Source organism: Onychomys torridus, chromosome 1, assembly GCF_903995425.1.
Source record: "Onychomys torridus chromosome 1, mOncTor1.1, whole genome shotgun sequence".
NCBI classification, from domain to species: domain Eukaryota; kingdom Metazoa; phylum Chordata; class Mammalia; order Rodentia; family Cricetidae; genus Onychomys; species Onychomys torridus.
The window spans coordinates 31400229-31413387 of NC_050443.1; the positions used below are offsets into that span (position 1 = coordinate 31400229).

At 46.9% G+C, this 13159-nt stretch overlaps 1 protein-coding gene across 1 annotated transcript in view; it reads left to right on the forward strand.

The window, feature by feature from the left end:
* Window positions 1-13159, forward strand: part of Sergef (secretion regulating guanine nucleotide exchange factor) — a 217781-nt gene that overhangs the window by 106191 nt on the left and 98431 nt on the right.

A 13159-nucleotide genomic window follows, 5' to 3' on the forward strand; every position in this document is an offset into this window, starting at 1 on the left:
CTGTGGCTGGCTGTATAGCTGGGTGGCTGGTCCCTAGAGTCCTCCTCCTTCTCTGGCTACTTTTTCCTCCTCCCAGATTTCTCTTCCTATATATTCTGTCTGCCTGCCAGCCCCTGCCTATTTCTCTCTCCTGCCTCACTATTGGCTGTTCAGTTCTTTATTAGACCATCAGGTGTTTTAGACAGGCAAAGAATCACAGCTTCACAGAGTTAAACAAATACAACATAAACAAAAGTAACACACCTTATAATAATATTCTACAACACACGTACAAATGATATATACAATTAAAAAATAATTGTCTACATTTATGAATCAGTGTGATAATACTTTGGTGTATGATTACAATATAGAATGATTAAATCAGATGGCAAATCCTTCACCTCACATACTTAGTTTTCATGATGAAAACACTAAGGTCTCTTGTAGCAATTCTGAATCACATGGCTCTTTATTATTTATTGTGGTCACCATGCATGGGGTGTCTGAAATCTGTTCCCCTGTCTGACTGAACAATTGTAGCTTCTCATTGGTTATCCTGTGAAGTGGATCCTATGTTTTCCCCCACACTACCAGGTTCTTAAGAATCCTCTAGGATGCTTGCTTCATATACAGATTTCTGGGTCTGCACTTTGATCCCAATTTGCTAGGGCTGGTCCCACATTGACTCCAAGGCTCAGGCAATGCTAGAAGCCTCTGCTGTGGTTAATAAGCTTCTCTGCTTTGCTTTCATTTATGATCAGTACAAAGTGCCAATTTGGAAGAAGTCACATATCGATATAACATAATATACTTGACACTTAAATTCACACTCAGCTAAATTCCTCTTTATGACTCAGAGTGATTGAGGATTTCCACATGTCTTAGAGCCTTCAGTGTTGTCCTCCACTCCCGGTGGTAGAGGCATAGAAAGACCAGGTGAAAGGGTGCTGGCATTTCACCAGCCCAAGGAGCCTACATTGACTGGATTCCATCTGGCTCTGGAGGATTTTGTTAAGAAGGTAAACTAGGAAATTGGCTTTAACTGCAACTAGATGGATTGTGAGCCACAGGATGTTAAGAGAAATACAATGCTGTACTTGCCTCTTTGGACACAGTTTGTCTGCTCATACCAAGGCTGGCCTGGCCAAGCACTCATTTGGAGCATAAGGATCAGTGTCTTCCCAAAGTATGATCTCTTTTTGCTGTCCAGGGCCTGTAGCTCATCCCTGGTTCCACAGACACAGGCAACTTTGCATAGCCTTTCCACTTAGCCAGAGCTGGCATTACCTATTACTTTGTTGCCCTGCCTAAGGATGGAAGAGAGAAAAGGATCAGAGTTGTGTTATAGTGCCTTTGCCTGCCGTGGAAGGTGATATGAAGTCACAACATGCCCACATGGTTGGGCATGCCTGGCAGACCTAGACACTCCCGCCTAGTTATTTCCTGTTCAAAATAGCCATTTCCGGGTCAAAATATCTTTCATGACTAGGACTCCAAGACTTTGCATAGTTGCATAAAGTGCGCACAGCTATGTAATCTACGCACATGCGTTGAGTAGCCACATGCATTCCTGTATGCATGCGCGGCCATCCCTTTATAAAGCCGGCACCATTTTTGCACCGGTCTCTCTCCTTTCTCTTGACCACGTGTGTTTCCCACAGGCCTGTCACGTCTGTCTCTTCCTATCCTATCTCAATAAAAACTCTTCTGTGGATTTGTCGTGTTTCAGGACGTTTCCTTGCAGGGTAAGAGCACCAAATAACTAACAGAAGGTCCTGTCTGTTGCCCTTGGTTGGTGTGGGTGGTGCAGCATGATTGTTGATATGCAAGAACGTGAAGGATTGATGTTAGGTGCACCAGGTTGGAGCCATCAGGAAGGATTATTCTGAAACCACCAGGATGCCCACCTGAGTTACTTCATGTTCCTGTTGAGTTAACAGACCTCAAATAATGCTGTGATGCTAATGGCAACAGTGTTTCAGTTTGATCAAACTGGTGTATTTAGTTTTAACTATCAACTTTACACAACCTAGGAATCCATAGCTAAAGAGTCTCGATGAGTTGTCTAGATCAGGCTGGGTTGTGGGCAGGTCTGGGAAATTATCTTGATTGCTTATTGGTGTAGAAAGACCCAGCCTACTGTTGGTGGTGCTATTCCCTAGACCTGGGCCTGAATTGTAGGAATACAATTGTTATCCAAGATCTTGGGGACCCCCAAAAGACCACCACAGAGACTGAATCCGGCATGTAAAAGCAAAAAGCCTTTATTTTCAAGCTCCGGTGCTTGGTCTGTCTGTCCCACACAGTGGTGAGAGCAAAGAGCACCAAGCTCAGGTGGGGTGGGGTTTTTATCATAGCAGAGGTTGGGGTAAGGGGATTTCTAGGGTTCAGGACCCTGATTTCCTGACAATTGTCTAGGGGTATCTTGGTAAGAAGGAGAAATAGGTGTGTACTAGGTTCAAGGACATCAGGCCACCTTATCTAATGGTTGGAATGTTTGGGATGTTAGGTATTTTCCCATCCCTGGTGGATCCCTGGGTCACCGGTGTCAGCTTATGTCTTTTTCTGCATCTGGGTGTTGCCTGCCAGGAAGCCTGTCACAGAAGCTGCGTCTAGGCCCCTAAGCCTGTCATGGCAGCTTGTGGTCAAGCTGTTTTGGGGCCCCTCCACACAATAAGTTATCTAGCTAGAAAACAAGCTGGCAAGTAGCAGGCAGCATGGTTCTCTCTGCTCTTGACTGTGGATGTTGTGTCTCAAGCTCCTGCCTCTCTGACTTCACTGCAATGATAGGCTATAATCTGGAATTGGAGCTAAAGTGATCCCATCCTTCCCTAAATTGCTTTTTGTCAAGTTTTGTTTGTTTTTATCACAGCAGCAGAAATGAAACCAGAATAGGTCCTAACTAGAAGTGAGAATTGCTGAGGACTCCTGTCAGCTTTACCTTTGGTGTGTATGTATGTTTGGGTGTGTCTTGAAGTGTCCGAGACATGGGTGTATGGATTCATGTGGATCCATGGAAAGAAATCTCAGAGGCACTTTAAGAATGAATTTAGCCTTTCATGGCTACAGGGGGTCCAGTTTCTAAGGACTGAAGCACTTCCCCTTAGCCCAGGGCATTTTTATTTTTCTCTGTATTCACACTTTAGCCAGTGGATTTCCATGTGTTCAAAACAACCTGAAAGGAGCTCCCAACAATACAACGCCAAGTGCAAATTCCTCAATTCATCGGGTACCACAGCTTTCCGGGTTTCCTGAACCAGGTTTTGCATAGGCCTTTGTATCCTTGGGAGACTGAGAGACAAGATTCACAGAGGGCCTCAAGAGAAACCAAAGGTGTCTGCTGGAGCCCAGGCCAGGTATAGCCCAGTGGGAGTGCAGCCACATGGGTGTGTGCATACGGGAGTCAGAGGTTGACTTTGTCTTCCTGTGTTAGTCAGCCCTTCATTTTTGAGACAGAATTTCTTACTGAATCTGAGCTTATCTATTTGGTTGCATTGGCTGGCAGACAAGCTTCAGGGGTCCGCCTGTCTTTACCTGCATACCCACAACTCCTGCTGGGGTTATGGTGCATAGCACTGCCCCAGCTCTTTGCATGGGTGTGGGGGATCCCAGCTCATGTCCTCAGACTTGCACCACTGGCACTTCCCCAAACCGTCTCCTCACCCCTCTTCTGCGACCTTGGCCCATTGGATCATCATCTCTCTAGACATGATTTTATCTTTGAAATGAAGAGGTTGGCTTCAGGGACCTCAAGGTTAGCTTGTTGCTCCATACTAGTGTGCTAATCCAGTTCCAGGAAGTGTGCCATCCCAACAATCTGTCCCCAGTACAGTGAGTTTGACCTGTCCTGTCAATACCTGTTGAATAGCTGGTGTGTTTCAAGTACCACCCTGGCCATGATGAGGGTCATAGCTGTGAAGGAGGCAGAGTGAGCTACTCAGTACTTATTTCATTGTTCAGAGCAAACAGTTTTCATACAACAACCGCATATGTTCATACAACAAGCACCTAGAATTGCCAAGTACCATGCAGGAGTCTTTGAGAGGCACAGCAGTGAATTGGACACAGGCTTTGTTGTCATGTCATGTGCTGTCTAAATCAGAGGCCAGACTGTAGTAGGTGAAGCTATTCCTAACCGTCCTCTCTAAAATTGAGCCTCTCTTTAGCCTCCATCCTCTTCCTGTTTTTAATAGCACCTGTCCTCTTTGTTTTCTGTCGTTAGGATAGAACACTGGCCAAAGCCAACTCGGAGAGGAAAGGGTTAATTTGCCTTACTCATCCCAGTCATGGTGGGTCATTGCGGGAAGCAGGAGCAGAGGCAGGGACCATGGAGGAAAGCTGCATACTGGCTTGCTCCCCACACCTTGTTCAGCTTGCTTCTTATATAACCTAGGCCTACCTGCCCACAGTAGGCTGGGCCCCCTCACATCAATCCAAAAAAAAAAAAAAAAATGTGGACAGGCCAATCTGATGGAGGAAATTTCTCAGCTGAGGTTCTCTCTTCCAAGGTGACTATAGTTTGTGTCAACTTGACAAAAACCCTCATCAGCACAGCCGTTATTACGTGACCTTATGGTACAGTGCCTGTTACCTGACCTGGTATCACGGTTTAGTGTTTGTCCCCTAAGAAGAATGCAAGCTCCCTGAGAGCATGAGCTCCATCCTAAAACTGCTCTGTTTCAGGCGCTGGAACAGTGCCTGGCACCAAGCAAACATCCGCTCAAACAGTTTTCTAATCCCATAAGATGCTAGGAATTACGTGATGTGAGAGACATTCAGATAGAATTGTGGGATCTCCATGAGAGGGTGAGGGGACAGATCCCATATAACCAGGCCCTGGCTCTAACTCTAATTGCACCTAAAAAAAATACCTGAAGAGCTCCTAAAAAGTCGGTTGCCCAGGTCCTACAACAAGCATGAGACAATGAGGGTCTTGATGTGGACATCGTGTTCAGAGATCAGTGTTTGGAGGCTTCGCGTCTGTGCTGGCTGGAAGACCGGGTAGGAATCTGGACTAGGAGTGCTGCAGATGGTGAGCCCAGCATGAACAAAGCACAGAGGCAGGAAGCTCAGGTTGTGTCCAGGGAGCAGCCGCTCATCTTGGCCAGAGCCTGAGAGCCCGGAGGAGGAATAACGGAAGTGATGCCTTAAGGGTTGGCTGCTGCCAGTGTCAGAGGCTCTGCCTGCCAGGCCATCGGTGTGGGCTCCGTTTGGTTCTGTAGTGAGTAAGACCTGGGAATGATTTCTTTGAACGGAAGTGATCAGAGCCTTCCCTGATCACCTCCCACTGGCAGGTGGCTCAGAAGCCTGCAGGGAAACCAGTCCGGAGGTCGGTCGTTGCATTGCTGTGGTCTGTGGAGTGTGGGTTCGGCTTACAGCTGCTCCTCGGACAGTGGGGAGAAGTGCTGGGGTGGGCAGCTGGCATGAAGGCTGTCTTTACCAGCCTCCCGCCCCCTTTGTCCTGGTGCAGTTGGTGGCATGGGGATCAGGGCATCTCTAGCCCAGCCTTTTCCTGTGTGTCGCCGAGGAATCAGCAGTGCAGATCAGGCCCCTTCCTGAAATGAAAGCTAATTGAATCCGGAGAAGCACTGCTATATGCAGAAGTCCAAGCTACCCAGAAGCCTGCGGGGCTCCTGACATCTTCACTTGCACTGTATGTGGCTCTGCTTTGGTAGCTAGTTACCATGAGATCTAACAGGGTTTAGCGCTGATAATTCTGTTATCTTAAATTATTATTGCATTTATTTATTTATTGTGCACATGTGCCACAGTGCACATGTGGAGGTCAGAGGACAATTAGGGGGAGCTAGTTCTCTTCTTTCTGGCTTGGTGGCCAGTGTCCTTACTCAGTGAACCATCTTACCCGGGGCAGCTAATTACTTTAAAAGTTTTAAATGTATACGAGTATTTTGGCTGCATAAATGTCTGTGTACCACGTATGTGCCTGGTACCTGCAGAAGCAAGAGAGTGTTGAGTTGGGACTGAAATTACAGATGGTTATGAGCCACCATGTGGGTGTTGGGAACTAAACCTGGGTCCCCTAGAAGAGCAGACAGTGCTCTTATCTGCTGAGCCATCTCTTCAGCCCCGTATATGTTAGTTTTGTTTTGAGACAGGATCTTACTATGAAGACCTTGCTGGTCTTGAACTCACAGAGATCTGTCTGTCTGCTACCTTCTAAGTGCTGGGATTAAAGACTGCTATGCCAGGCAGTTTTTTAAGCTCTGGTATATTGAGGACAGCCATCAGCTAGGCTAGGGGCTGGGGGTCAGGGGCCAGGGTCTATTTCAGTAGCTTCATGGATAATGCTATAGGCACAGGGCATCTGCATAGACAAGGACACCATGTGTGTGTCCTTGGGCTAGGAAAGGTTCAGCCGGGGAAGGGGAGGATGGACCTAATGTTGCTGGTACCCGCTTGTGGGAAGAGGGCCGCCTGTTCTTGGCCAGCTGCTGCTGGTACCAGGGCCTCTCCAGGGTCATATGCTGCCCAGAAGGACAAACGAGCAAGGGTGGTCAGTTTAGAGGTTTTTCTCTTTGCTCTGTCTGTTCGGCCTGGACTGACCTTATTCACAGATTTTAAAGAATGTCTCTGAGACACAGTCTTGACCGTTTGTGAAATTTCATACCCTTATCTTTTTGGAATCTGGCAGAAATTGCCAAATTAGAACAGGGGCTATTGCTGCATTTCACTCATGAGAAAATTGGGTCTGGGGTAAGATGGCTAACTCTGAAGTAATATAGACAGAGAGTATGAACACTAGGACTTGTTCAAGCGAGAGCTCAGATGGGCTGGCTGCACACACAGGGAGTGCACTAGTCAACACTTTGCCACCTTCGTTACCCAGCTGTGTGTCTTGGGGCGAGTCTCTTACTGAACATTTAACCTGCATGAACTATAAAATGAGAATCACATCTCTAGTTGGGATTATTTGAAGATTAAAATGACAGTTCATTAGGGAAATAGCCAGTACCATGACTGGTATATGTTAGATGTTGAAAAAATTTACATCATGAAATAATTGTGGTCCCATAGGAAAATAGATACAAATAATCTTGTATACTCTTCACCTTACTCCTCATTAGAGAATTATATGTATCCGTAGAATAATATCAAAACCAATAAACTGATATTGGCACAATAATTACTGTTGACTAGATTAGAGATCTTCATCGGATCCCATTTTTCTTTTCAGATACAAATTAGATGATTATTTCAGAGGTTTCCACCTACCTCTGACAGTAATTTTTAATATTTAAAAAATGATTTGTGTGTCTGTGTGTGTATATGGGCACATGTGTGCATGTGTCTGCAGAGGCCAGAAGAGGGCATCAGAACCCTGGAGTTACAGGTTACAGGTGGATATAAACCACCTCACATGGGTGCTAGGAACTGAACTCTGGTCCTTTGTAAGAACAGCAATCTCTCTGACCTTCTGGGTCATGTCTCCAACCCATCAACTCTACCCCTGTGTGTAGCAAGCACATCTTCATTTCGTTTGCCTTTTCTGTGGTATCTGGCTTTCTAGAATGTTCTTTTTTGGTGTTTCCTTCACTGTCTCCCAAATTGAGCTCTTAGCCTCTGCTTTGTCTCCTGTGTCCCCAGTGCTCAGGCAGAACTTCCTTTCCTCTTTACGTTGTGATTCTGAAGTCAGTGTCAACATCTTCCTTTGCCATGCCCCTCTCTTGTCCCCTGTTTCTGGCTGTTTGCTGAATATAAATGATAATTATATCCCAGGCTAAACTCTCATTTTTAAAACTTCTATCTAGTGTCCTACCTGCCCATCTGGCTTCCTAATTTCTCCCAATGAAGTCATTATTGAAAGTGCCTGGGATGCTGAGGAATGGAAGTGTTCTCTTTGTCTTGAATGTAGTGAGCCCTGTGCTGGGTATATATTTATGTGGAAACCAGTCAAATTATATGAGTTCAATACTTCAGGTACACTTTGATAAAACTGTTTAAAACAAAACTTCCCATACCAGATAGCCTCAAATTGAGCAAGCTGTTCAGCGGCCCCACACCTCAGAGAAGACTCACAACAGCGAGTTACCTTGTAAGTCTGTCAGGGAGTTGATTCAGGTGGGTTGTAAAGAGGTTCCTATGGCATGTAAAGCTCTCCAGAATGACTTGCTCTTGTCCTTGTCCTTTCGTCTCTTGTACAGTTTAAGTGTGCTGTTTCTGAAACAGAATTAGTGTCCAGTAAGTGCATGGATGGATGGATGGATGGATGGATGGATGGATGGATGGGTGGGTGGGTGAGTGGATGGGTGGATGGGTGGATGGGTGGATGGATAGATGGATGTGTGTATGTATGTATTATGTATATGTATATATGGGAGGGTAGGTGGGTGGATGAGTGGGTGAGTAGCTAGATGATAGGTGGTAAATGGATGGATGGGTAGATGGGTGTGTATATGTATGTATTATGTATATGTATGGGTGGGTGGATGGGTAGATGGGTGGATAGGTAACTAGATGTGTGTGTGTGTGTGTGTATGTATGTATGTATGTATGTATGTATGTATGTATGTATGTATGTATAGGTGGGTGAGTGGATGCATGCTGCCATAGAACTGGGGTACTCTTTTTCACTCTAACTTTCATCTATAGTCTCATCTTTAAAGTACAGCTTAGGTTTTATCTGCTATGAGCAGTCTTGTCTACTTACCTAAGAACCCCTGACCACCTTCCCCAGTCCCCAGCACTGATGTCTGTATTGGTGTATTTGACAGTGACCCACAGTCAGATTTTTTTTTTAAGTTGCTTTGTATATAATCTTTCCTTCCCATATATTGGACATCCTGGGAGGGCACATGTCATTTCATATTGTTTCTTCCTCTGCTTTGGCAATCAATGTATTTGCCAATACAATAAATGCTCTAATAATGGATGGATGGATGGATGGATGGATGGATGGATGGATGGATGGATGGATAGATGGTATATGATTTCAAAATATTAGGGAAGCTTCATTCAATAAGACAGATTCCCATCAGTTAGTTCATTATTAAATCCCAGAACTTAGAAGACTTAGCCCCCAGTGGGGAGTTTTCTAAGTGTATATTGGGTGGCAAATGGTCCCAGTTTCATCCTTCTGACCCCACCTTCCCTTTTGACTTAGAAGAGAGTCATAATCCTCTTTTTTTTGTTGTTTTTGTTTTTGTTTTTTCGAGACAGAGTTTCTCTGTAGCTTTGGAGCCTGTCCTGGATTAGCTCTGTAGACCAGGCTGGCCTCGAACTCACAGAGATCCAACTGCCTCTGCCTCCCAAGTGCTGGGATTACAGGCATGCGCCACCACCGCCCAGCCATAACCCTCTTTTAATGCCCAAGTTTGGGCCCAGAGCTTGTCTGAATCCCCTAAGCACAGCTGGGCAGACAGACACTGATCTGAAGATCTGTCTGAATCCCCTAAGCACAGCTGGGCAGACAGACACTGATCTGAAGATCTGTCTGGTTGCCAGTGAGAGTGAGGGTATTGCTCAGAGAGGGGACAGACTGGCTGGCCCACTCAGCTAGGACAGCCAGTTTCTTGCTCCAAAGAGTGGACACAGCTCTCTTGACTCTGGCCTTCCTTCCCCCAACTCTTTTTTTCTAATGCATCCCCTTGCTTCTGTAGAAAGCAAATGGAAACTTCTTCCCAGGAGCTCTTTCTGGGACATTTGACATTTTTGTAACCAAGATTAGAAAATCTGTTTTCAATGCCACTGGATGTGTGGTTCCTTTCTAAGCTTGAGGCATTCTAGTGACACTCCTGACAGCCACACCTCACAGACCTGGCTCTAGTGTGTCCTTTCTGGAAGTCTCAGGGCACACCGATTCCTTAACCACCTCATGGAGAAGACCTCCAAACCCAGACCATGGATCACCCAAGACTGTCACCGTCATCCTGTGTCCCTTGGCTGTGGCCTTCCAGCTTGAAAGTTCATTCCTCATGCCATTCCTTTGAGTTAGCCTTGCCCATTCAGATGTGTCTCCCCTGGGATTTGTAACACACTGGGTCCCTTGTGTCATTCTGAGTACATTCTTTTATCAACATGTGTTCTGTTCCACTGGGGAGTCTAGGCTCGCTGGTGAGCACTGGACACCTTGGGAAAGTGGAGCTCTGGTCAGCACTCAGCAGTGGGTACCAGTTGTATTGTTTCCTGGTCTGTAAAGCACAGCATGACTCCTGTGTTCCTTTAGATGGCTCCTTGAGCCGGTGCTGTGTTCCCATTTTACTGTCTAGGGTTTCCAGACAAGAACAGAAGGCTTGAGCAAGGTCACAGTGCTGGTGGGTGGTGACCTTCCTCCTAGCTCTTCCAGGTTCCCCCTAGCTCTGCTTTCCTGGCTCATTCTGGCTTTAGCCCTAGGCTGCTTCTGTGATTATAGGCTAAACCTTTTATTATTTTGTCTGCGGCTTCTGTACTTTTTTCAGTTTTGAGAAAGTTTCATAGATCCCAGCAGGGGTTTGTTCCTCTCTGACTCAGAGGTTCTGGGGCTTTCCAAGATGGCTCTATAGTCCCACCCATTCTCCTGAGTGCCCACTGGTTTCTGTTTTCATTGCCCTAGAGTCAGGTCTGACCTTGCTTGGCCTCCCAGTCTGTCTGTGTTGCTTTTGGCTGTCTTGCTTCTTTGCTGGTAGAAGGACCCCTCTCTTATCAAGTGGTCTCAGTCTCCTCCTTTGTGTACCTCTGGATTCGAGAGAAGAAGGGGCCAGCTACCCAGCCACACAGCCAGAGTAAGAAAGAAAGAAAAGATACACAGAAATAGAGAAAGTTAAAAGCCCAGAGGCAAAAGGTAGTCAGAATAATTTAAGAAAAGCTGGCTAGAAATAACCCAAGCATGGGGTTGGGGATTTAGCTCAGTGGTAGAGTGCTTGCCTAGCAAGCACAAGGCCCTGGGTTCGGTCCTCAGCTCTGAAAAAAAAGAAAAAGAAAGAAAGAAAGGAAGGAAGGAAGGAAGGAAGGAAGGAAGGAAGGAAGGAAGGAAGGAAGGAAAGAAGAAAAAGAAATAACCCAAGCTAACACCAGGCATTCATAAGAAAGAATAAGACTCTGTATATTTATTTGGGAGCTGGATGGTGGGCCCCCCAAAGAGCCAAAAGAGTAAGGATAGAAAAACCAAAAACAACTACAGGGGCTCCCCACATTCACTATGGTAAAAGTTGTAATTGTGAAAATGGAAGGTGTTTGCTGAAGTTCAGGAGGGGTCCATGTAATCCAGATCCAGGGATCAGCGATGTCTTTCTGCAACAGATTGTGTCTGAACTGAGCCCCTGGGATGAGTGGTTGGGTGGCAGTAGTGGTTGGGGAATTGTAGGTAAGACACAAATAGGTATTTATATGGGGACAAGGCATTGCATGCTCGGAGAATGACGAGCTCCTCGGCCTTGCTAAAGTGGAGAGGTGATGTGGCTAGGTTATACTGCTGAGGAGGCCTGCTAGAGAGCTGCCGTGGAGGACTTGTTGACCCTCTGCTCAGAAGAGTGCTTGGGGAAGACCACTGGTGGCAGGGGGAAGGGACTGTGGCAGCGGCTGAGGCCCAGGTTGAGCTGAGGTTACGGTAGTGATATAGGTAGTGTATAGGTCCCGATGTGCAGGGGGAGGGTGTCTTGATGTGGCCACTGACTAGCTGTCTGTGCAGCTGGTGCTTTTCTGCCCAGCTTCATTTCTCGGCCTTGCTGTCCCTTCCATGCACTCCTGCACTTGACGGTTGCTTCTCGGCTGGTTGTGCATGCCCTCCTGCCCTCTTCTGCTCAGTCCTCAGGAGGGGGTCAGTGTCCTTGGTATTCCTTCAGTGTGCACCTTTCAGCATCCCTGTAGGCCATCGTCATTCCTGTCTCCAGCCCTCCAGCAGCAGAACCAGAGAGAGGGGACAAAGTTGTCTCAACAAAAGGAAAAAGAGACAAGATCTGCCTTGAGTTTCTATACTAAATTTTTAAACTGAGGGGCAAGAACAGGTTACTTCTTCCCTCCCAGAGAAGAGAAAGCCTGATGTGGGTCACCATAAATACTGATGTCCTCAGCCTTTTACAGAATGGAGTATTGGAATTTCTCCCTTAAAGTCTACCCAGCCCAGCCTCTTCCTCTGATGAAGACTTTGAAATTTCTAGGGGTCATGTGGTTTGCCAAGGTCACAATAAGCTGGCAGCCGAAATGGAACCAGAACGGAAGTCTCTAGTTCAGTTCTTTCATGGGGTCTGGTGACACTACGTGGTTTTTTTTTTTTCGTCATAAGTTTGACAGCTTGACAGTCTAGAGAATAAGACTCACAGGCTGTTTTAACGAAAGTCTAGCTCGATATTTCCTCTTTTCCCCAAGACAGGAATAGCTTGTCCAAGGTCACGAGGTGAGGAAGGGTAGTACAGCCTGCAGACTTGAAGTCTAGTCCTTCCCTGCACTTTCAGAGGCTCACCCAGGGCGCGGGACTTGGAAAGTGTGGGCTGCAAAGACTCCTTCAAGTGCCTTACAGCCCGAGTCAGCTCCACCAGCTCCCAAACTCATGCCTTCTTTCTTTCTCCCTTTTTCCTCAGTGTTGGCTTTTTCTGGTGTGGCTGTGGAAATTGCGTCAGTTTAATTAGGCTGCTCAGCGCAGTACTTTTCCACCGAGTTTACTAGGAACTGTGAATTTGTTGTAACGAGCTGCACCGCGCCGGCTGCAGCATCTGATTGGCATGCCAGGAGCATCACCAGCGAACAGCTAAATAGAGATGGGCAGGAAAGTGGGTCAGGAAGCGGGCCTCCGCCTCCTCCTCCTCCTCCGGTACCTGCAGAGGCTGCAGAAGGCAGCGCAGAGGCGGCAGGTGGCCACAGCATGGCACTGTCTCCCACTGCCGGAGCCTCGGAGCACCCAGCCCCCACCAGCAGCTCGGTGCTGCAGCCTCCCCTCCCCTCTGCAGGTGATTGTTCCTGTGGCCATTTTGCCTTCTGTTTCTCTGTGGATGGACAAAGCTCTTATACCTGACAGCCCAGGGGGGTGGGGGGCAGCGCCGGGGGAGGGATGGCTTTGGGCTCAGTAAAGAAGACAGATTGGTTCAAATGGAATCATTAGCCTCCCCCCCCCCCCCGGTTTTCTGAACCATCAAAGCTTTTGGATTTCCAGAGCTGGTATACTGAGAAGCTGGCTGGCAGGGTTCGAGAGGACTACAGAGTGACGAGCAAAAGGGCCAGTAGTTTTTCTGGTTGCATGTCTCCTGCT